Source organism: Bombus vosnesenskii, unplaced genomic scaffold, assembly GCF_011952255.1.
Source record: "Bombus vosnesenskii isolate JDL3184/JDL3185 unplaced genomic scaffold, Bvos_JDL3184-5_v1.1 scf7180000014621, whole genome shotgun sequence".
Lineage (NCBI taxonomy): Eukaryota > Metazoa > Arthropoda > Insecta > Hymenoptera > Apidae > Bombus > Bombus vosnesenskii.
Genome location: NW_022883555.1, coordinates 71,874 through 93,780, shown reverse-complemented (window position 1 = coordinate 93,780; position 21,907 = coordinate 71,874). Strand labels below are relative to the sequence as shown.

The 21,907-nt window shown below is 36.3% G+C and overlaps 1 protein-coding gene across 1 annotated transcript in view; it reads left to right on the top strand.

Moving 5' to 3' along the window:
• Window positions 1–21,907, top strand: part of LOC117240342 (pyrokinin-1 receptor-like) — a 34,661-nt gene that overhangs the window by 9,979 nt on the left and 2,775 nt on the right. The gene's annotated exons all lie outside the window — the stretch shown is intronic.

Genomic DNA, 21,907 nt, shown 5'->3' with positions numbered 1-21,907 from the left:
ACACTGCTAGAACGAGGATCTGGGTCAGTATACACTATACTTATACTTATTTCAATATATTTCTATTACACATTCATCCACGCGTTCCTTTATAGCGCATTCCTCAACAAATTTCAATAGAGTTCTTAGAAAATTCATGTACAGTTCTCTTACAACTCTTACGGCGTTCTTACACAGTTCTTATAGCTATAAGCTATTAGTTTTTACTAGAGACTTTTTAGAAGCTTCCATTCTTTAGTCATGTTTTTTTAAAGCTCTCGTAGATTTTCTATCAGATCTACGCAGAATTCGTACAGAATTAACGTAACGCGTTCTTCTAAAGAATAATTAATAGAATTCTTCTGAAATGTACGTAGAGTTGCTGTGGAATTTTCACCAAGTTCCAGTAGAGTTTCTTCAATTCTTCTAAAACTCTCTGAAAATTCCTATCGAGTTTCCGTAGAATACGTTTAGATTTCTATTAAAACTACCGTAGCATTTTCGTTGAGTTGCTATAGAATCTCCTCTCAAGATTCTGATTAAACTCCTAACGATCTATCGTTCGGATTTGAACAAAAATTTCCAACGTTCTAAAGTTTCACTTTTTATCGAGCTTTCTTGTACTCTCATCGAATTCTCCTTTTATTCCGATTAGATTCTCAACAGGTTTCGCGATCGTATAGTTCTTATCAGGTTTCCTTGTCGAATTCTCATCGTGAAACGAATTCTTCCATCGTGATCGCCTTCTAGAAATTCTCATTTGCGAAAAAACGAAACGGGAAAATATCACCTGTCCAACTAGTAACCAGCAACATGTCCGGCGATTGAATCGACGGCCGTAAATTCGACCGACGCAGGCTCCGGATAACTATTCCTCGAAACCTTTTCGGTCGCGCGTGCACGCTCCCATCAAGATGCCGAAAAGGTAGCCTCGTAAAATCGTACGACCTCGTGATTTCGGTTAGTTTATGGGAATGTGTCAACCACAACCCTCGTAGTCTGGTTTATCCATATGGAGATGAATGAATGGATTCATAATCCCTTAAATGTACAAGACCACATAAAGATCGAGTTCGTTATGTCTCTTTCAATCTTTTGATTAGTCAGTTATTCAATTGGAACGTTCGCGAGATATAAAGAAATTATTTCTCTTCTAAATTAATAATTATCTTTTTCCAAACTATGTTTATTATCGGTTGTTACTATGATCGCTCGGATCATCGAATGAAAAATAATATAATATACCGTGTCATTTTTCAAAATCTGATCCTTCGAATAATCTTAAATAATAGAACTTATATCAAATTTACATTTGTATTTGACGATGTACAATACTTCGTTCAATTTTTCTAAATCAGATTCTTCGGTGCAACATAGTTTCCGAAATTCATATTAGCATTTTTATTATTCCGCTTCAAATTAATGTTCTTAATCATTTGTCCTATTATGACGAACAATACGACACAGTGGATCGGGGTTATCTCTTTTGGTGAATTTTCTAGAAACGTTGCACGATTTAACTCGATATCTTCAAACTTTCGGCTGGACACACGGATAGAAGATAATTATTTCTCTACCACTTTCCTGCTGGTAGCGTCTGCTTACCAACCTGCTACTACCACATTTCTTTCTTAATGTAACTGCACCTCTTTCCCACTTTCGACTTTCTTAACGATCCAATAACAATTCGCTGAAGTAGAAACACTTTAACCGAAACTAGCACGAAATTCCTTACGTCAGTCCAGATTCAAACTTGAACCCGTGCCATCTTTTTAATGAAGTTAATTTCGAGCACCGATTAAATATCAAAAGTCAAGTAGCACGATTAACGTTATTACCAAACCATAGAAAAAAGACAAGATTTACACGCTATGGGAATCAAATATTTTACGAGGCACGTGTTACCAGAAAAATAATGCGAAATGAAATTGCATCGGTTTACAGTAGAATTAGGGTTAGGGGCGTGAAACGAATCTTCGTTTGGGTTACACGTCGTCGTTATGCAATAGAGAAGACATTGACTAGTGCAAATACGATTATTATAGAACCGGACAAGTAACCGTGGTAGTTAGGTACTCGAGAAACTAATGACAATGATCCTAGGTTCAATAACGAATCCGCGGTCGACGGGATGACAGATGAACGTACTCACAAAATCTAAGTCGGACGCGTAATATTCACTGATCGTAAAGGGTTACTCCTTTCATCGATGAGATCGCGAGCGAGAATGACTTTCCCGTCCCGATGATGCCACAGAGGAAAACTATATTGGGGTGTGTCTAAGGACACGAGATCATCGGATTCGTCGAGAAAAGCCTTCGTTCAGAAAGTAGGGGAAATTGACGTTGCTGCTAATTGGTCAATCTCGATGGTTAGATGGTTAGAAAAAGATGCTAGCCGCCCTCGAGGGAAAGTTGCTAGTGGGAGACGCTGCTCGTTGAAAAATAGGTCTCCCCTATCTTCCCGTAGTTGGGACAAAGACTGTTTGTTTGTTTGAAGGACTTTAGTTGACTAAATCTTAAGATTTATAACGGGCCCACGAGCTAGCTGAACATGTACTGCGGAGGCATCTGGCAATCATCTTACTCGAAGAATAGGGTCTGCGTGTGGCGAGCCACGGGACAGAGACCGTTGGAATGTTTACTGTCGCGTGTCGCCACGAATATTTCTTTTAAGGAGAGCTATAGAATTACTCCATACCTTTGCTAGACAAAGCGTTCATCCCGTGACCGCGGCTACGTTCGGCGACTGGCTGTCGCTTCGAGCCCAAGCTCATTATCACAATTCTCGAACAATTACAATCGGATTGAATAACTACAATTGTTTAATTACAGCTATAGTAGACTCTAGGTTACAATGTTGCGGGATTAATCAAAATTCCAAAGACTCCGGTGTTCTTTCATCTCCGACATATAAAATATGTATTTCGAGCACGTGAAGTCACCGGCTGTGTGCATTGCGTCCATTTTACATGGAGGTTTCATGTTTCTCTTATAAATATTGCAATTTTACTTGGTCACGCACTGCAATATTCATATCGAAATTACCGAACGAAAGAGTTTGTAAAATAAAGAGTTGATGTATCGTAATATAAAAATATTTCTTTCTATTCCATGGAATTGGTCGTAATTTTCAAATAGGAGTCCCTTTGCTGAAATCAAATATGTCTACTGTCTTTATATTTGACATCGGATTTTAAGATCCGCAAGATCCAATGAAATTTAAAAAGTTCGACTCAAAATTCCGTGCTGCATTAAGAAATTCCTTCGTCGATGGTCTGTCGAAGCAAAGAAAGTTGCTATTGTTGTCTATAACACTAATTTTGAAACGATACCGAGATCTAATTTGTTGTTGTAATTTGAAATTTGTTGTTAGTGGTGTATATTTGATTGGAACAAAAAAAATGCCTAATTTTGAAAATCACAATCAATGCTATATACTATATACGATATTATTGATAATTGTACGATATGCAAAGTAAAAGTGTAAGTGGAATCAATTTGCTAACTGCATAAATAATAATTTTAATGAAAATTGTTGATTCAAATGAATATTATATGATTCCACATTTTTTACTACATATTATTTGATTTTTTCCTATCACTCGTATTTCTTGGAATTTCAAGATCATCTTCGATATTTAAAATGGTAGTTAAAAAGTCTTGTTGGTCAAGAGTGTCGTAGATAATATTACAGGAAAAGTCCTACGATTTATATTAAAATGATCATTGAACGACTTTTAAAGAGATCCGACTACGTTTCTGTCTGTCGACATACTTCCGCTATATTTGATTTTTCGTCGCTTATTATATTCCACTTGTAGAGCGCGGAAGATTCTACTTCAATGAGAATGCAGCTTCTTAACGATGTCGTTTGTTATTCCCGTCAGAATGGCCCGATATTGATTTCAAGTTTGCAAATTTCTTCCACATTATAGAGCCCCACGTATATCGTAATTGGCAATACTTTTCAAGAGAGATGAAATTTTCGAGCTAGATAGTAATTTGTTTTGAAGGAAAACATCTTTTAATAGAATTTTGAAGAATTTCCTGCCGTGAAATTGTAAAATTAATTGGGGAATTACGTTTGAGGATTTATATTTGAAAACTTTGTAATAAAATTGATAGGACTCTCTTTCTTCTCCATTCTCTTTAGATTGACTTGAAATTCGTTTCCTTGTAGTAAGACACTTTTTAATCAGGATCTTGCAACTCGCAACTTCGTTTTCAATATGCATTGGAAATACGATTACTTGCTTCCAGGACAACGGATGAATAAGTCGAAGTTCCATCTTGTGTTAAAACTCGGCTCAAACTCGTGACATCTTTCCATAAAAGTAGCACGTTTGAAGGATTCGACTCGTTTAGGAGCGAACAAAATTTATGATAATCGTTATGATATTTTCATTGCAATGATAGGAATGGTTAAGCATCGCATGAAATAATAAAGTAGCTTTATCCTCTCATAAACGTTGAATTATAGCTGTAGGAAACTTTGGCTGGAATCCCTCGTAACTATTCTCGTATCAAACCTGCATTTCTATTTATAATGTTTTGTGTTTCATCAGAGTATTTGAATAAAAAGCCTTGAATTTTAGCTAATCGATCGTGCGTCGTTCAGCATGATTTGAATTCGACTTTGCAGAGAAATTTATTCGATAGTGAAAACAATTATTTAAAAACATTTTGATCTTCGTTTATCAGTGTAACGTTCAACAGATAACTCTGATATGAATCTCGACACTCAATGATAAGGCTTGTAAACCTAAGTTTCTATTGTCGAAGCCCTTTTGACGACATACCAATCTTTAAACTATAAAATGACTCGACCAAATTTAATGGAGGACTTGTGTCACGTCGTCGTGAAAAATTGTCAGCTTACCGAAATCCTAAAATATTTCAAAGTCCGTAACATTAATTCGAATTTAAATTGCGACACGAAAAGTTCCTGTTACGATTCATTTTAATTCTCCATATATTCTAAATAATCCCTCGCAGCATTTTCGTCAAATGAAAATTAATTTCTCCTCCTTGAAACCTCTCTCTTCGAATATAATGCCTTCCCGCCAGTAATCTATAAACGCAAACCGGAAGTCTCGTGTATTCCTAGTTTCTAACTTCCTGAATGAACTAGCACCACGGAAATCGCTCAAACATTATTTCAACTCGTGATTTACGAGACATTTGTAGTCAGAGTCCGAAAACACCGCAAACAGACCATTAAACGCCACCTTCGTGCGACCCATTCACCCTTTATCTCCTTTAATCCCTTGCCAACTGTTCTTTTAGCTTTTTACCGTTAAACGACCAAGTCATGTACTCGTTCTTTTCCGAAGATTTCAGTCGCAACCCGCTGCCTTTTTATACTCGTGTTAAGTGAAAATCGCCTTGTCTATACTTTTATACTCGTTCGTGGATTTACGAGGTGTGGCGCGTGCAATCGATAAACGACCACTTATCGTCGATACACCACGAATAGATTGCATTTAATTTGCGATACTAAGTGATTTATAATTAACCCACCGATGAACAATGTTGCGTCAATTCGATATTTCGTTGGGCTTTTTTCTTTGGTCAACGTAGAGACATTTGCGAATTCCTTTTATTTAATTTCGTATTAACACAGCATTTACTTTGGAATTTTTAATGCAATTTGGAATTTCTCATGTATATTCAGATATTTCTGAAACATTGATGCAATATCTAATTTGCAATATTTTTTTTTCTTAGGTAACATAGATATTTGAGGATTCTTAACTATGTCTAATTTGTAGTATTTTTTTATTTCACCTAGATATTCCCGAATTTATTTGTTTAATCTCGCGTTAATGCAATATCTCATTTGCACTTCCACGTGTCAATAAACATCCCCGAATGTTTCCTTTTATGGCGATTAACGAAGTATCCATAATTTCCTCTCCCTTCAACGTTCAGTTTAAATTCGATGCGACGAACATCGTTTATCGGCATATGTACGTTTTAAACAAATACAGCTAAAAAATAATTATCATCCGTTTCCTCGTAGCAAATTCGTGGGAAGGTTACCACGTTGTATTTGATTAAAACAGGAAGTGGGAATTATTTATTACGAACGCCTGCCAAAAAGCGTGTCTAAAAAAAAAAAAACATTCTTTACGTCTCATTTAGAAAGATGGGACCTTGAAATCTTCGAAAAGGATTCATACCCTGCTGGAACGATATGTCACGCTAAGATCGTTTAATTTTATTGTAGGAAAATTTATTTCTACCTCCGATCGTATCTTCGGAACTAGGAATTCCATTCGGTTTGTTCGATTTACAACAGTGAGAACGGGATTAAGAAACAGGAATATGAGTTCGTGAAACACAGAGAGTTCGCACACGGCTAGTGTAAGCAGATCGGTCAGGAAATAGATCGTATTCTAGCATGACCTCGTGGAATCTTATACAAACCGGCTCTGCCAAAATACAGCTGTAAATAGATGCCTCGAGATGGTATGTTGCTGCTTGTTACGGAACGCGTTCGAGAAATTGTCCGTTGACATAACGATGGCGATGCTTCTTTGCTTCGTCAGACTTTATCCTTTCACGCTCGATGTATACGCTACCTTATATTTTAATAAACTAACTAAATCAACCAAACAATAAATATATCTGTTTTCGATGAAGCAAACTTCCAGCTTTAGTGTATTATCTCTTCTTTATTAAATCAGACGAAGAAATGTGTTTCTATTATCCATAATTAAACGTTTAGCATTATTAAAATAATTTTTAGTATTGCGACGAGTTTTTAGATATTGGAACAATCCTTTTCACGAGGTTGAGCAAAAAGAAATATTTCGTTGAAACGTTGCAAGCTGCACAATATTTATTATTCTCTCTAGCCATTTTGTAATCTCTTCTTTATTATTCTCCACCTGTTCGTACAAATAAATAGTTCTATCTTTAACATAGATTTGCAATAATTGTAAAATAACAAATTTAAAGGATATATAAGAAGTTGCGAATGCTTGTTTTATCTCACTGTTAACTTAGGAGGGTGACTTTTCCTTCCCACCAAGAACAGATTTGCTCTTCACATGGAGAAACTAGCTTCGTCCAAGGTTCTCCTCTCTCTTTTTCTTTTTCGTTTCTGTTTGTGTAACTTGGTCAACAGGAATTCACCAGTTTTTGGTGGGTTTTGATCGTTGCCGATGCTAGAGCTGCACATTATACTTAGAATAGATACACACTGACGTTGGAAAGAGGTTTATGAGAGAGATACTGTGCGCTTTATATTGAGAAATGCGAACACGAGGTCTCTGTATATACAATGTGCATGTACATATATCCTTTCAGTGTAAGTTTCGAATATATAAGATTGTTTTTCACTGATTTATTTTATCAACTATGATAAATGAAGCGTCGTACAGTGCGACATGCAATGGACAGGTTTCTTCTTTGTTAGACTCTGATCATTATCAGACTTTGATCTTATTATTCTCCTTGTTCTCCCAAAAATCGATAGATGATTAGTAAAAATTATACATCAAAATCTAATCGAATCTCGTTCGTTATATTAGGTCGTCCGAAAAGTTTATTTCGTTTTATAAGGAAATAATGGATGCACAACATTTTCACAACATTTTGTCGAAGTACGTATGATCCATTTTCTTCTATCAAAATAAAGATCACAACGTTCGACAGATTAGGTTTCATGTTTGTATAAAGATGCGTCGTTGAAAAACACGTGTCTGTAAAAGAAAGACACTTTTCGGACAACCTATCACATTTCTGTTTGTTGATTCTTGTCAACCAGTATCTGCTACATCTTCAACATGAAGAGCAGAGATACGTGTAACATTAATTTCCAATTAAAAAATATCTTTCTTTCTTTAAAGGACAATTAATAACATTTTAAAAAGATTACATCCTGTAATCTTGATTGTTCCGTATCAAGAAGACATTTTATTAGATTGCTATATTATTCTCTCCTCCTGCGAACTGCTACACTGAATGTTTTTAATCGTTCTAGTGAAATTTAGTGAAATAGGATTGGTGTTTGCCAAAAAATGGGAAGATTGTTTCTGGCATTGGCAGTGTTTATTTAAACGTCTGTTTCATAAAATGTTTGTTTTATAAAATGCTTATTCGAACGTCACTGTGTGTGGTCAGACAAAAAAATAAATATTCAAGATATTTCAACCGAATCAGAGAGCAGGGAAAATACTAACGGAGGTTCGTTAAACAGACTTTTGCTCGTTTCAGATCCACTCGTACCTAGTTTCGGGAAAACCGCATATTACATGCATTTTTTATCTTTGCTCCGAATCCTCGTCCAAATGTTGCACTCTGCATCACGTCGATGATACCATGAGATGCCGTGAGTTCGAAAGAAAAATAGTATTGTTACATCAACGATGACTTAATAATGTAAAAAGTTAAAATTCACGAAATTGCTTCAATACGATTTAAAAACAAACATCCAACGTGAACACATTTGACAAAGCTATTTTTCCAATGGCATCAAATCCACGTTTATTTAAAAAAACATTTACGTGAACAAATTCGTTACACGGTTAGCAGGTTTTTCGATAGAAAAATCTATCGAGTCAAATACTTTTCCACGTCACTGTAACTTTCTTCATTCATGTAAAGACTAACACACCAGCAGAATACCTGAGGTTGCACGAATTTGGTGACCAGACGAGAACTAGTTCTTTCTACGAACATGGAAAAAATCTAATAGCGTGTGAAGCAACCTAAGCCGTGTCCCTTTTTGAAAGATCCAATATTTCGCTAGCGTTGCAGCCAGTCTTCATCAGAGTCTAATGATAATCTCATACTTATAGAGAATGTAATAAAGTGTAACCATAAGAAATACTTTGCGGAACTAACAATTTTTCTAAATGATTTTTAAAAACTTTTGAAACGTGTATTCGACATATTGCGCGTGTAGTTTGAAAGTATCGCGATGTAAAATAATTCGATGAAAACGATTGTCAGAAGAAGAAACTAAGAACGAAAAATTATAAAAATAATATTCGACCGTTGTCTCTTACAGATTATTCTTTTGCCGATATTATGCGTCTAGCGAATAACTTTGGACTTTTCTAAACGGTTCTTCTGCTTATCCTACAATGCTTGTTAGAACTGTATCACTTTCGAAATACACGTGCGATATCTAAATGGTCTGAGATACAAAAATGACGAGTCTATCGAAAATTTGATTATTGGAAACGCGTGAATTTGCAAAGACCATGATTCGTTTCGTTTTTTGGAATAGGCGATGGAAAAATAATTGAACTCGCAAGCGATGAACTGATAATGAAATGATAATAAATTGCAGTGATTCGTTTGAGAAAATTCACGGTTAACTTATTAAGAATAATTCATTCGACTATAAATCTGTTCTAGCTATTCTATAAATACATCTTTGTTTCAACGTAACTACGTTAGTCTCTAACGAATAAATTCATTTACATATAATAAATTTATTTATACACCATTGGTGACGTTTAACATTCATCAAATTTTGTCGTTGCTACAAAATGGCTGGCTTGATACAAAGTTCATGAAAAATGAGCGAAAAGGCAGAGAAATCTCAGATAAGTCGGCTTTCCAAATTTACGAGTGCTCTAGGGGACTACTTATCTTCATCCACTATGTATTCGCCAGTGAAGAGATAACCACGACAAAAATTCCGGCCATCAAATGTGAAACCGGACCGTACGATAGATTTTCACCTGTCACGCGGATGAAAAGGTGAAATATTGTCACGAAATAAAGGTCCCTTGACGCGGAAGCATCAACTATCGAATATCGATCATTTTTTCCATTCAGTAACTACCCAATATGGAAGAACAAGGCAATTTAGATCTCGTCTCTTGTCGTAATTTGTTTCTCTTTTTCTTCTTTTTTTTTTTCAAATCGATTGGCGTCCGATTAATTTCTATTTCAATTGAAATTCCCGATGCAAGGATTGTTTGATATGCCCAGGATAAAAGTTTCTCGATTCAAAGTGGCTTACGAAAATAGACTTAAGCGTAATTGCAATTTTTGCAAATTGTCACGCGATTCTAATTTTTTAAAATTACTGTCGAATAACAATTTAAGTATGCGATGATTTTATTTTTATTTTTACTTTGCTCAACGTAAACTGTTTCTTAGAAGGAATATTTTTCATCGAAGCTTGGATGCTCGCCACTGAATTATTCTTTCGAAAATCGAATTCATTCATCCTTACTCTCTGTTTCATTTATCCTTACTCTCTGTTTTTTACGTCAACAGAAAAATGAAATAATTCGCACGTCATCGGTGTCGCGAAGGTAACACCAGTAGGGACCAAAAGACTAACATTGAAAAGTTTCTGCATATATATTTGCTCGATATCGATTCTTGCAGTTTAGTAGATTGGATTCACGCGACGTAGAATCGAATACGGTCAACGTCCAGTTGCTCGCTATTCCCCGTGACTGTATAAATCATTCTCTGTCAAATATTTGCCGTGCAAACAAGCACAGTTGGGCGTGTGTTCGCGAAAAGTCCGCCGGAGGAAGACAAGCTCGTTTGAAACTCGCAATTGAAATAATCGAGTCACTCTAGCGCGTTGTTCCTTTCATTTGATAGTGGAAAAATCAAGTTAAACAAAGAGCAGATGTTTTCAGGCGAACAGTGGGCATTAAGCTTGGAAATTTATACGACTGTGAAAGATTTATGATTCTGGAATAGTTATTGGTTCAAAACCATTTTGCAATTGGCTTTCTGTTCGTTGTAATTGAGAAAATTTAATTAGAGAATTCGTGAGAATATTTATAACTATAAAAATCTAGACGTTGTTACAGAAAATCTTCTAAGGAAGAAATTCTTCGTGGAAATAAATGTCTTGTATCCTTGTATTGCCAAAAAATTTACTGAACTTTTATTCAATTCTCATAATTCTAATTCCACTTTGAGTTTAATCAAATCTCTAACATATTAAACGATGTATCTTCATCGACGACAAAAAATATTCTTCAGTTGCTATTTTTGTTTGAAAAAACTTACGAAACTTGTTGTGTCAAATTCCCATTGTTCCATCTTTTCCATTGCAACGTCGGTTATTTATCTTTTGTTATTTATCTTCTGCGTTAACTCGATGTACAAAATGTTTAACTCGTAAAACAAGATATCTTCGTCAATGGGTAAAAATTATGTTTTCTGCGGATATATGAATTCTCATAATTCTTATACTCGGATCGTTGACAAAAATTATATACTTTTCTTACTAGCTTATCTTTCACGTTCTTTACTTCAACTGGAAAAGAAAAATCTCCAACGTGTAGAACGATGTACCTTTATTAAGAGACATAAAAATTCTATGTCCATTTAAATTCTCCTAATGCTCGACTGCAAACTCACGTTCTCTTTTAATTCATATACAGCGTTATTGCACTTGGCGCAGTTTACAACGCCTTAAGTGTCAGCCTGTATTTTTTAAATGACTCGCTCTAAACATCCTGTCACGGAACAACCAACGTTAATTAGGAGACTGAGAAATGGCGTAAAAGTAGTTGCGGGAATATTACTTGAAAGTTGAATGAATTCAGATATTGTCTCGATTGTCTATTTATAGAAGAGACTGAAATTCAAATGAAAACGATAAATCGTTCATGAAAATGGACGAGCAACAATGTGTCGTTCGAGTTGGTAATATATCGCATCGCATGATACGTCCACTTAAACGATAGATGTTCCTACGATGACGATTTTCCGTCTTTGATTCGAAGTTTATTTTTAGTTTGGTCGTTTTATAATTTATTATCGCATCATAATTCTTTACACACTGATATCTCAATTGTATTTCTATTACATTGTCGTTGTTCCTATATTTGAACGTTCGGAATTAAAAATCGAAGGTTTCATAGTGATAGAGATAAAAGGTAATCTAAATTGAAAGAAAATAAATCGGAGAAGAAGGCAGAAACGAACAGCGGAAAACGCTCTTAAAATTTAAACGAATCCAATAAACCTTCAAAATAACCCACTGAAATTCATTTCTCCATGCTGCACAACAGCTTCGTCGAGCATCCTACTATCGATCGTAAAATTCGAGTCTTGCCTTTACCGATACCCTTAAATGTAATACAAAACCTTCTTCTAGTTTTCGCTACAATTCTTCCAATGCCATAGAGTATCGAGAAACGAGCACACGCTACCGGCGAGAAGTTCACATTGTTAGGTGTTTAATAAAATCGAAAATTTTGTGAAAATAGTCCGCATGCATGGAATTCTCTTCATTTAGAAAAATCTTTGGACGACGATCTATCAGAATACGAAGAAAATGTCCCGCTAATATATTTTTAGAAAACATTAAAATCGCGGTATGTTCCATAGAATCAGAAAATTTGTAGAAATAGCTCGCACAAGATTCTTCCACGAAAGTTCTTCTTCTCCTACCTAGTTCCTCTTCTTCTCTATATTAAAACGAAGATAAAAAACATTTTTCTACTAATACGATTATTACGTCAATACCAAAATAAATATAAAATTGACCAAAAAATCAGTAAAATACAATTAAAAAAACCATTCCAATCTCTTGACCAGCACAGCCTATAAATACGTATCAGAGGAAATGCGTGTGCGTACACGATTGTTGGATATTTATTGCGGAAACGCCTGTTTCTCAGCGTTTTCCATGGCCTGTACAATCTTATTCTGTTCACGAAGATCAGGGAATGATGGATAAGCGGCATTTTTTTATGCAAAGTAACCGACTGGCGAAACCACGACGAAAGACGATAGTGAAGGATGGACTGGAACGCGAAGAAAGCTTTCGAGGTCGATAAAATCGATCGGAATTTCATTTCAGAAGTAAAACGTCTTTGATGTCTTTCCACGCGACTTTCGAGCGTTCGAGGGATAAATAAGCTAATGTAATCTGTATGTCTGGTGAATCGAAAAGTGGACGATGCAGTTCAGAGAGTTTGTGGCTTCTGTGAAGTGATTTATACATTATCGAATTTGTGGAGTGCCGTGGATTATTGAATCTACATTGATCCGAGATTTTGATTATTGCTTTGATTATTGATAGTAGGAGAACTTGAAAAACTTCAAATTTGCTTTTATCGAATAGATGATCTGCATTGTCTTTTTATTTTCATCATGTAGAAAGGTATATTTATAATTCCATCAGTTTTTGCGTCAGAGGGGAAAATTATTATTTATACAACCTGGGTTTAGTTTTACAACAACATTCGGTTCAGCTTCGGTTGTTTCGTGACGCTGCAAGTGGAAGGTTGTGTTGTTTCCGCGAATGGTGGCATATCTTGTGTTAAGTCAACCTTGTAATGTCGTTGAGACGACTCACGAAGATTTCCTCGCAAATTTTGAAAAACCTCCCTCTTCTAAAATTTACATTTTTTTTTTTTTGTTGCCTCACCATCAATGGCAACGAAAGATATGTTTTATAAGGAAATGAAAGTTAATGTCTGTTTTTGACGAATCAAGAGTTCGAGATCGCTTTTGGGAAATGATTGTAATTTATTACGAGTTACAAAATTCGTGTTGGTTATTATATTGTGCTGAATTATCACATTTATTTAGTAAATTAAAGATGATGAACGTTTCCTTTATTTTAGAATTATCACTGATCACACAAATTCAGCTACATCGATTAAATGATAAATTTATTAATAACTCCATAATGATAGCAATAGTGCTATAAAAGGATAAAGAATAAAATTCACATAATTCAATGAAATATCCGTTACAAAAGTATGAATGCAAAAATATATTTCGTACATTTTATTCTTTATGACCAATTTTTTTTTTATAAAACACAATGAACCGAACGCAAGAAATGGTCGATGACTGTAATAAAATGTTCGTAGAAAATCTCATACTGATTATAAAATATTCAAAGAGACATTGTTGTCGTTTATAAACGCAATAACGAAATGTCAACACCAGCATTATCTTTCACGAAAAATCAAAATTATGGAACGTATTATATAAATTACATCGAAACGGATGCGAAAATACTCGAAAGCAAACAACGTTTGAATCATCGTGTTCACTGATTTTCTTTAATTCACGAACGAGATCCGATTACTTGTTTGATAAACGAGTTGACTGGCGATTATGTGGGCGCCCACATTTTTTTGTGAAATACGAATATTTGTTAGTGAGGTCGTTGCCTCGAAACCGGCAACTTTCGCCAAATGCCGAAGCGTAGGTGATCTTTCAAATGATTTAATGACCTTAATTTCATATCCAAATTCTATCGCTATTTCAATAAGCAGAAGGATCTTTAATGATCTTTTTCGAACAACTTCAACGTAAAATTGAAATAAAAGATGTTTATCAATAAATTAATATTTTCTTTAAACTTAAAATATTTTTAAAAAATGGACGATTAACTCGACAATGAGTGAAAGAACGCATAGAGTAGAAGTATAATCGTCTAAGATTTCGAGTAACTGGATATTAGTTCAGATTTTAAACAATTTGATTCAAAACGTTCATTTTATTTCTCATCATTTATTCTTTCAAAATCGTAGCTATTTTGAGGTAATTTAAATTATTTTTTAATTTATTTAATATTACACACTTGGGTAAAGTATACAATAGAATCAACTTATAAACAAAAACTTAAATCCTCTTTCGTAATTGTATGAATTGTGTATCTCGTAATTATACAACCCGTATGTTCTATATATTGTTTTTTGGTTAAAAACAATATCGTATTCTAACCTCTGATCTCCCATAAATAATTTACACGTGGAAGCGATTTCCTTTTTACCAAAATCTGTTATTTTACGGATCACCGATTCGAAACATCTTGTCATAAACTGTATACTGTTTCCTATCCGAAGAGATCTTATCTGGAAGAATATGTTTTCTTATACAATGCAGTTTAGATGTAGATACGGTGCATTATCATTATAAAAATATTAAATTGCTGCATATATGCATGAAAAATGTCGTTCTCGAATTTCAATGTGAATTTCAATTCGAACATTTGAATTTGTGCCAATACCATTAACTAAACTTTATTTCGCTATCGATTGTTTTATTTGAACGTCGTTCGTATTAAGGAACGAGAAACGAGCTATAATACACGGTTTATATCAACGAAATTCATCATAAAAATGTTAGAACCTCGTTATTAACAGTTATGAATAATCAGAATATTCGCGTGATTTATAAATATGAGTTTAAGCTTGGTGAAAATATTGTAAAACATATTGAAAGCATACGTACATTCTCAACTTTACGTAAGTGTGTTTATGTAAATATTGGAATAATTCAGGTTAGGTTCATGAAATTCAAGGTTGGCGACTTTTCATTAGGGAAGCAACCAAGTTGTATTTTGTGTCTCAAAATGGCTACACAATTCCGAAGATTAAAACATCGGAATCTTTATTAAAATATTCTTCCAATCCTTCCTGATTCTCTTGTTTGAAAACTTAAACAATTTTTAAACAAATAAATTCTTTCGAAGTAACCAAATTATCGAAACAATATTTTTTAATAACTTTTTCATTCTAGAACAGATGTTTCTACGAAATCTGGAGCAATGAATGTTGTTTATTATTAAAGAAACAATCGTAAAATTATATGAGAAATATACGATCAAATATATGTATTTAGATTAGGTTCATTTATAAAATCATATTATTTATCTTATCATTTACTTACGAAGTCAATATCAGATTAAATATGTTACGTTCTCTAATGTACCTGTTAGATGACATTAACGTTTTAATTTAGGAAAACGATATTTCATATTATGCGTTAATTCAGTACAACGCTTATCTAATTACAAACAATTCTGAACATCTTTATGGTTCATTAGTATTCAAGTATTTGAATTAGACAGGATCCTTCGAACGCTTAACAGTCCATTGAATCGGACTGAATCGATCACTTTCGAAAAGGTAGAAGTGCACAGACGTGAATCTAATATATATTCAGTTATTCAAGGAATCTAGACATTTACTTCTGTCTGCTCGCCATAGAACTCTCTTTATTTGAAAAGGAACTTCCGGTGAACGAAGAGCTAGTGATTTACCGGCGCAAATAATAAAAAAGTGAATGAAACTAAGATACTTGTAGATTTTCTTTCAAATAAAATGGTCGTGGGAGAATCCACTCTTTAACAGAGCAAGAAATTAAATTAGCAGTATGTTGTTACTTCCTTCGAATTATTTGTTGAATAAAAGATTTCACAGATAATTAATAAATCACGAGAATTAATGATTAATTATTTGAGTCTACCTTTTTCATGAAAAATATGTCGACTGTAAGCAGAGAAGATAGAGAAGATCGAAACGTTAAAAAGTCGGAAATGAAGGTAAATGGCCCCGGCGCGATTTGACAAAATTTACGAGCTTTCCTATCGTGCTGTTTATTATTTTTTTTTTTTTTTTTATTTATTTGTTGAAATTACAATCAATTCTCGCGTTGAGAATTTTCAGTAATTTTTCTGGCGTGGCGCAGTGACATGGCTGTTTATTTACAATAAGTTAATACTTATTATAGATAGGTATAATTTATAAGTATTATAAGTAAGTGCATATGCTTAATTTGGATAATTAAATGAATCTGACGTTTAGGTCTAGCGGGTAGTGCCTCTTCAGCCTGCGAGTCTGGTCCGTCGTATCGAGTAGTCCAGTGATTAGGGGGTTTCGGTGTTTGTTGATTCTTTTGCTGTATCTGTCGCTATATTTTGCTATTTCCTCTTTGACGGTGGGTATCTTGAGGTCGCGGTGTATTGTTTCATTGGTTACATACCAAGGTGCGTCAATTAGGGATCTTAGCGTTTTCGATTGGAAGCGTTGGAGTATTTCAATGTTGGAGTTACTTGCTCTTCCCCATAGTTGATTTCCGTAGGTCCAGACAGGTTTTATTACGGTCTTGTAGAGGGTCATTTTATTCTGTACATTTAGTTTGGAGCGTCGGCCCGTGAGCCAATAGAGTTTTTTTAGTTTGTCCTTTAGTTGCTTCCTTTTATCTGAGATGTGTGTCTTCCACGTTAGTCTCCTGTCCAGGGTCATGCCCAGGTATCGGACTGTGTCTCTGCTAGGAACTGTTGCATTGTTGATGGTGATCTGGGGGCAGGTTTGTTTTCGGAGCGTGAAGGTTACATGTGAGGATTTCTTTTCGTTGACTTTGAAGCCCCATTTGTGAAACCACTTTTCCATGGAGTCAAGACATCGCTGGAGAGTGGATGAGGCTATTACCGGGTCTGCGTGGGAAGCTAATAGCGCTGTGTCGTCTGCAAATGTCACTATTGTTATATCGTTTGATATAGGTAGGTCGGCAGTGTAGATGGAGTACAGTAGGGGTCCGAGGACACTACCTTGGGGTATGCCGGCTTCTATTGGGAATGTTGCGGAAGTGGCGTCTAGGTATTTAACTATGAATTGTCTATTGGTTAGGTAGGATTTTAGGATGGAGTAGTAGGGGTGGGGTAGGATCTTTTTAAGTTTGTATAGTAGCCCTTCATGCCATACTTTATCGAATGCCTGTTGGATGTCTAGGAAAACCGCTGAGCAGTATTTTTTCTTTTCGAGTGTTTGGTTGATCGTATGAGTTAGGCGGTGGATTTGCTCTACTGTAGAATGATGTTTTCGGAAGCCGAATTGGTGATCTGGGAGTGTTTTCAAGTTCTCTAGGATTGGAAGGAGTCGGTTCGTGAGCATCTTCTCGAATAGTTTGGACAGGGTAGGTAAAAGACTGATTGGGCGATAGGAGCAGGTTTCGTATATCGGTTTACCGGGTTTAGGGATGAGGGTAATCAATGAGATTTTCCAAGCCTTAGGATAGTGTTCCAGGCGAAGGATAGCATTAAAAATCGATGTGATGAGTGCTATCCCTTTTGTGGGAAGTTCCTTGATTGCTCTATTGCCTATTAGGTCGTGTCCTGCTGCTTTCTTGGGGTTTAGGCGACTGATTGTTTCTCTCAGCAGAGGAGAAGGGTTCGATAGGAGGGGACATTTGGAAGGGGGTGTGCAGGTATTCAGTAACGTCCGCGGCGGCTTGGGGGGAATGGGGTTTGAATACTTTTGACAAGTGTTTTGCAAACAGGTCGGCTTTTTCTATAGGGCTTCGCGCCCATCCGCCTTGCGGGCGGCGGATAGGTGGGATTATTTGTGGGGGGCGTGTGAGTTTCCTGGAGGCCTTCCATAGTGAGTAGTTGGCGTCGGCTGTGGGGGATAAGCTGACGAGGTATTTATGGAAACAGCCGTTTTTATAGTTTCTTAAGGTTCTGGATAGCTTTCTAGTTGCGTTGTTAAGTTTGCGTTTGTCCTCCGGTGTTCTATGGGTCTGCCATACTCTTCTTAGTCTTCGTTTTTCTGCTATTTTTTTTAGTATGTATTGGGGATATTCTTGTTTGCTGTTAGATGGCTTTGTCGGTGTGGAGAGGCGGATTGCGTTTATTATGCTCGTGTTTAAGTATTCCGTGGCTGCTTCGATATCTTCCTTTGTTTTTAGTGGGGTGAAGGCTGAGGTTGAGTGTGTAAAGACTTCTCTGAAGAGCTGCCAGTTGGTGTGTTGGTTGTGAATGGAGCCATTAGGTGTATTCTCGATGATTGTTGAACTGACTGTTGCTATCACGGGAGAATGATCAGAGGAGAGATCAGCCAAGGAGTTGATCTGCACGTGTCTTGATGGGATATTTTTAGTTATGAAGAAGTCGAGAAGGTCGGGTATTTTGTTGGTGTCAGTGGGCCAGTATGTGGGTTCGTATGTGGTGAGGTAGTTGAGGTTGTTGTTTGTTATGCTGTTTAAGAGGTTTTTGCCTCTTGCTGTAACCAGTCTGCTGCCTCATTGGATGTGCTTGGCGTTATAGTCTCCTCCAACTATGAATCTATTGCCCAGGGTGTCCAGGAAGTTATCAAAGTCTTCTTTGGCGATGGAGTGTCTGGGAGGGCAGTATACTGCTGAGGTGGTGATTGAGCCATGACAGTCTTCTATTGCTACGTTTGTTGCTTGGAGGTAGTCTTTCTGGAATGATGGAAGTTCGTAGTGCTTAATACTTGCTTTGATTATTATTCCGGTGCTACCGTGGGCTTTTCCGCCGGTGTTGGGTATGGTAGAATTTGTAACCATTTATTTTCAGGTAGCTCTTGTCGGTGAAGTGGGTTTCCGATACGAGCATTACGTCGATTTGCTGGTGTTTTAAGAAGAGTTCTAGTTCAAGTTTGTGTTGCGCTAGACCGTTGGCGTTCCACAGTGCTATGCGCCTTGGTTTTATTTTGAGTCGGGGCGTGCTAATTTTTCCACGATGAGTGTTAGTAGCGATAGCAAGTGATTTATTTGCTCCGATTGTTTCTCTATTAGCTTTTCAAGCCTTGAGGAGTTGTCTGTGTTTGGTGGGTTGGGGTCACTGTTTTGGGGAAGGTTCCTTTGGCTGTTCGGGTTATTTTGGATGCCTTGTACTGCTTGGGCATAGGAGGTTGAGGTGGAGGTGAATTTGGTAGGACTGTGCGTTTGGTTGGTTGAGGGGGTTGGGGTAGTCGTGAATTTCGGCGAGCTGGGTGTTTGGTTGGATACCTCTTTTGCTCTGAGCTTAGGGTACCTGTTCGTGTATAGTGTTTTATATGCTGGGCAGCCTTTGTAGTTGGCAGGGTGGTCCCCTTGGCAGTGGATGCATTTCGCTGGGGTTTCCGGTGATTTGGCGCACTGGTCAGTGGAGTGAGAGCCTGCGCATTTAACGCAGCGGAAAGTATGGTTGCAGTATTTCTGCGTATGACCGTACCTTTGGCACCTTTTGCACTGCACTATTTCTTTTTTCACGAGCGGTGGTTCGATCTTTACTATCGCGTTCATTAGGCGACTGATGTTATATATTTCCTTATTGTTCGGTTTTTGTTTAATGTCTAGGAAGAATAAGGATAACGGGTCTTTCGAGACTCTATGCCTTATATTACTTACGTTGACGACTTCGTGGCCGAGTTTTGAGAGTTCGTATTTTAGTTCGTCTATGTCTGCTGAGTGGTGTATGTTTCGTAGGACCACCCGGAAAGGCCTTTCCTGTTTAAGTTGGTAGGTGTGGAAGTTGGCGTTCAGGGTCCTGAGTGTCTTGGTGAGTTTTCTGTAAGCTTCTGGGTTCGTCGGTAGTATTTTCACCTTGTTGTTGCTTATCTTAAGGTTATATTCCTCCTTGCTGGTATCTCTCTCTAGGGACTTGGTCATTGTCTGTATGTCAATGACGTCGTCCACAAAAATTGGTGGGGGAGGGGGGATTCTCTGTGAGTGTTGGTTTGATGGCGGTTCTACGATTTCCATGGCGTCGTTTGAGGATTCCAATACGGCGAACCTGTTGTGTGTGTTTATTTGCGTTGCTGGTTCTATTTTCCTCTTCTTTGTAGTGTTAGCGTCGTTAGTGCGGAGAGTTCTGCTACACTTCTGCCACGGGGGGGGGTAGCTCGGGGTAGCTGCGAGTCTGCTCCGGAGAGCCTGGTCGCGGTTGCTGGGCCATCATCGAGCTAGTTAATTCGGAATGAACAACTAGTCGTGAGGCTGTGAGGCTAGTATTCGTGTTGGGGTTAGGCGCGTGGGATTTTCTTCTCCCTAGGGGGTAAGGGGCACTTAGCTGTGTTCTCTTTCGACGGTTGGGCGACACGTGTTGTTTTCGAACTACGCTGGGCACTAGAGACACGTCTGCACGCTTCGGCACTCCACAGCGAACAGTGCTGTTTATTAACGTCACCTTATAAGCCCATCGATTTATCTACCAAACAGTCAAAAAGCGAACTTTGTTTTGCCTCTTTATTACTATCCTTTTATTATAATTTTGCATTCTGTATTTTATTTTTAATTTTACATTTATACACAGAGTGATCCAATTGCTCCCGGCTAAAGTACGTTCTGTAGGTCAAAATAAGAAAAAACATGTTAATAAACGTATGTCACTAGAAGTTATAGATAGTTAGTTATAGATAACTAAAGTTATGACTAGAAAGATCGATATACGAAATAAGCGGTAACGAACGTTCGTTATGAGCGGTAACGAAAGTATGAATCACGAAATGATATAAAAAATCAATAAAATTGGATTTATTGTTCTTTGAAGTTCTCGTTTATTACTCGTTGCGGCAACTCTTTTAACGATGTTTCTAATAACATATATTTATGTGATGTTTTCTCCTTATCTTGACTTAAGAGGCTGTGCTAACAACGTTTGGCCCCAAATAACTGGGGCACCCTGTATACTATTATGAATGTTCGATCGTTTGTCATAAATTCTTTCGAAATTTGCATAAAATATTACAGTTCCGAAAATTGAAGGATAGGCTGCCTTAAAGCCTATGGAATAGATACTTTAATTAAAGGGAAGTTTAATACCCACACAAATTGCTTGTGGCGAGTTACTAATCACGATACTAATTATTTTCAGGGGTCTAAAATTATAGGTAAATATAGGAATTTAATTATTTCCAAAATCTTGAGTTTATAGATGATCTCAATTATGCTATACAAATACCTACTTTTATATTTGATTTTAATTCCAAAAAAGATCCATAATTGTAAATGTTATCATACGTAACAGAATTATTAATATTTATTTACAAAATGTTAGAAGTATATATACTTATTGTATTCGATACCAACAACGTAGGAGATCTCAAAGATAAAGGTGTGATTATTTTATAGATCGTTTTTGTATGTTTATTTTGAATTTTTCATAATTGCATTACATCCTCAAATAATTAAATAATGATAATCCATACAGATCTAAAATACAGACGAGTTAACTCGTCATTTTGGTTGATAATTTCTTTGGACGTAACAAATAATTTTCGTGGACATCGTAATTTCTTCATTTTTGAAGTTCCTTTATTCTTTCACGCGTGGCTTTGTTTTCGTTAAAAATAAATTCTGCCATATGTATGTCTGCAAGAACTAAAATTAACATCAATGAAAATAAAATTTATCTTTATTAATTTTTATCTTTAAAATTGTAATTTTTCGTTTAAAGA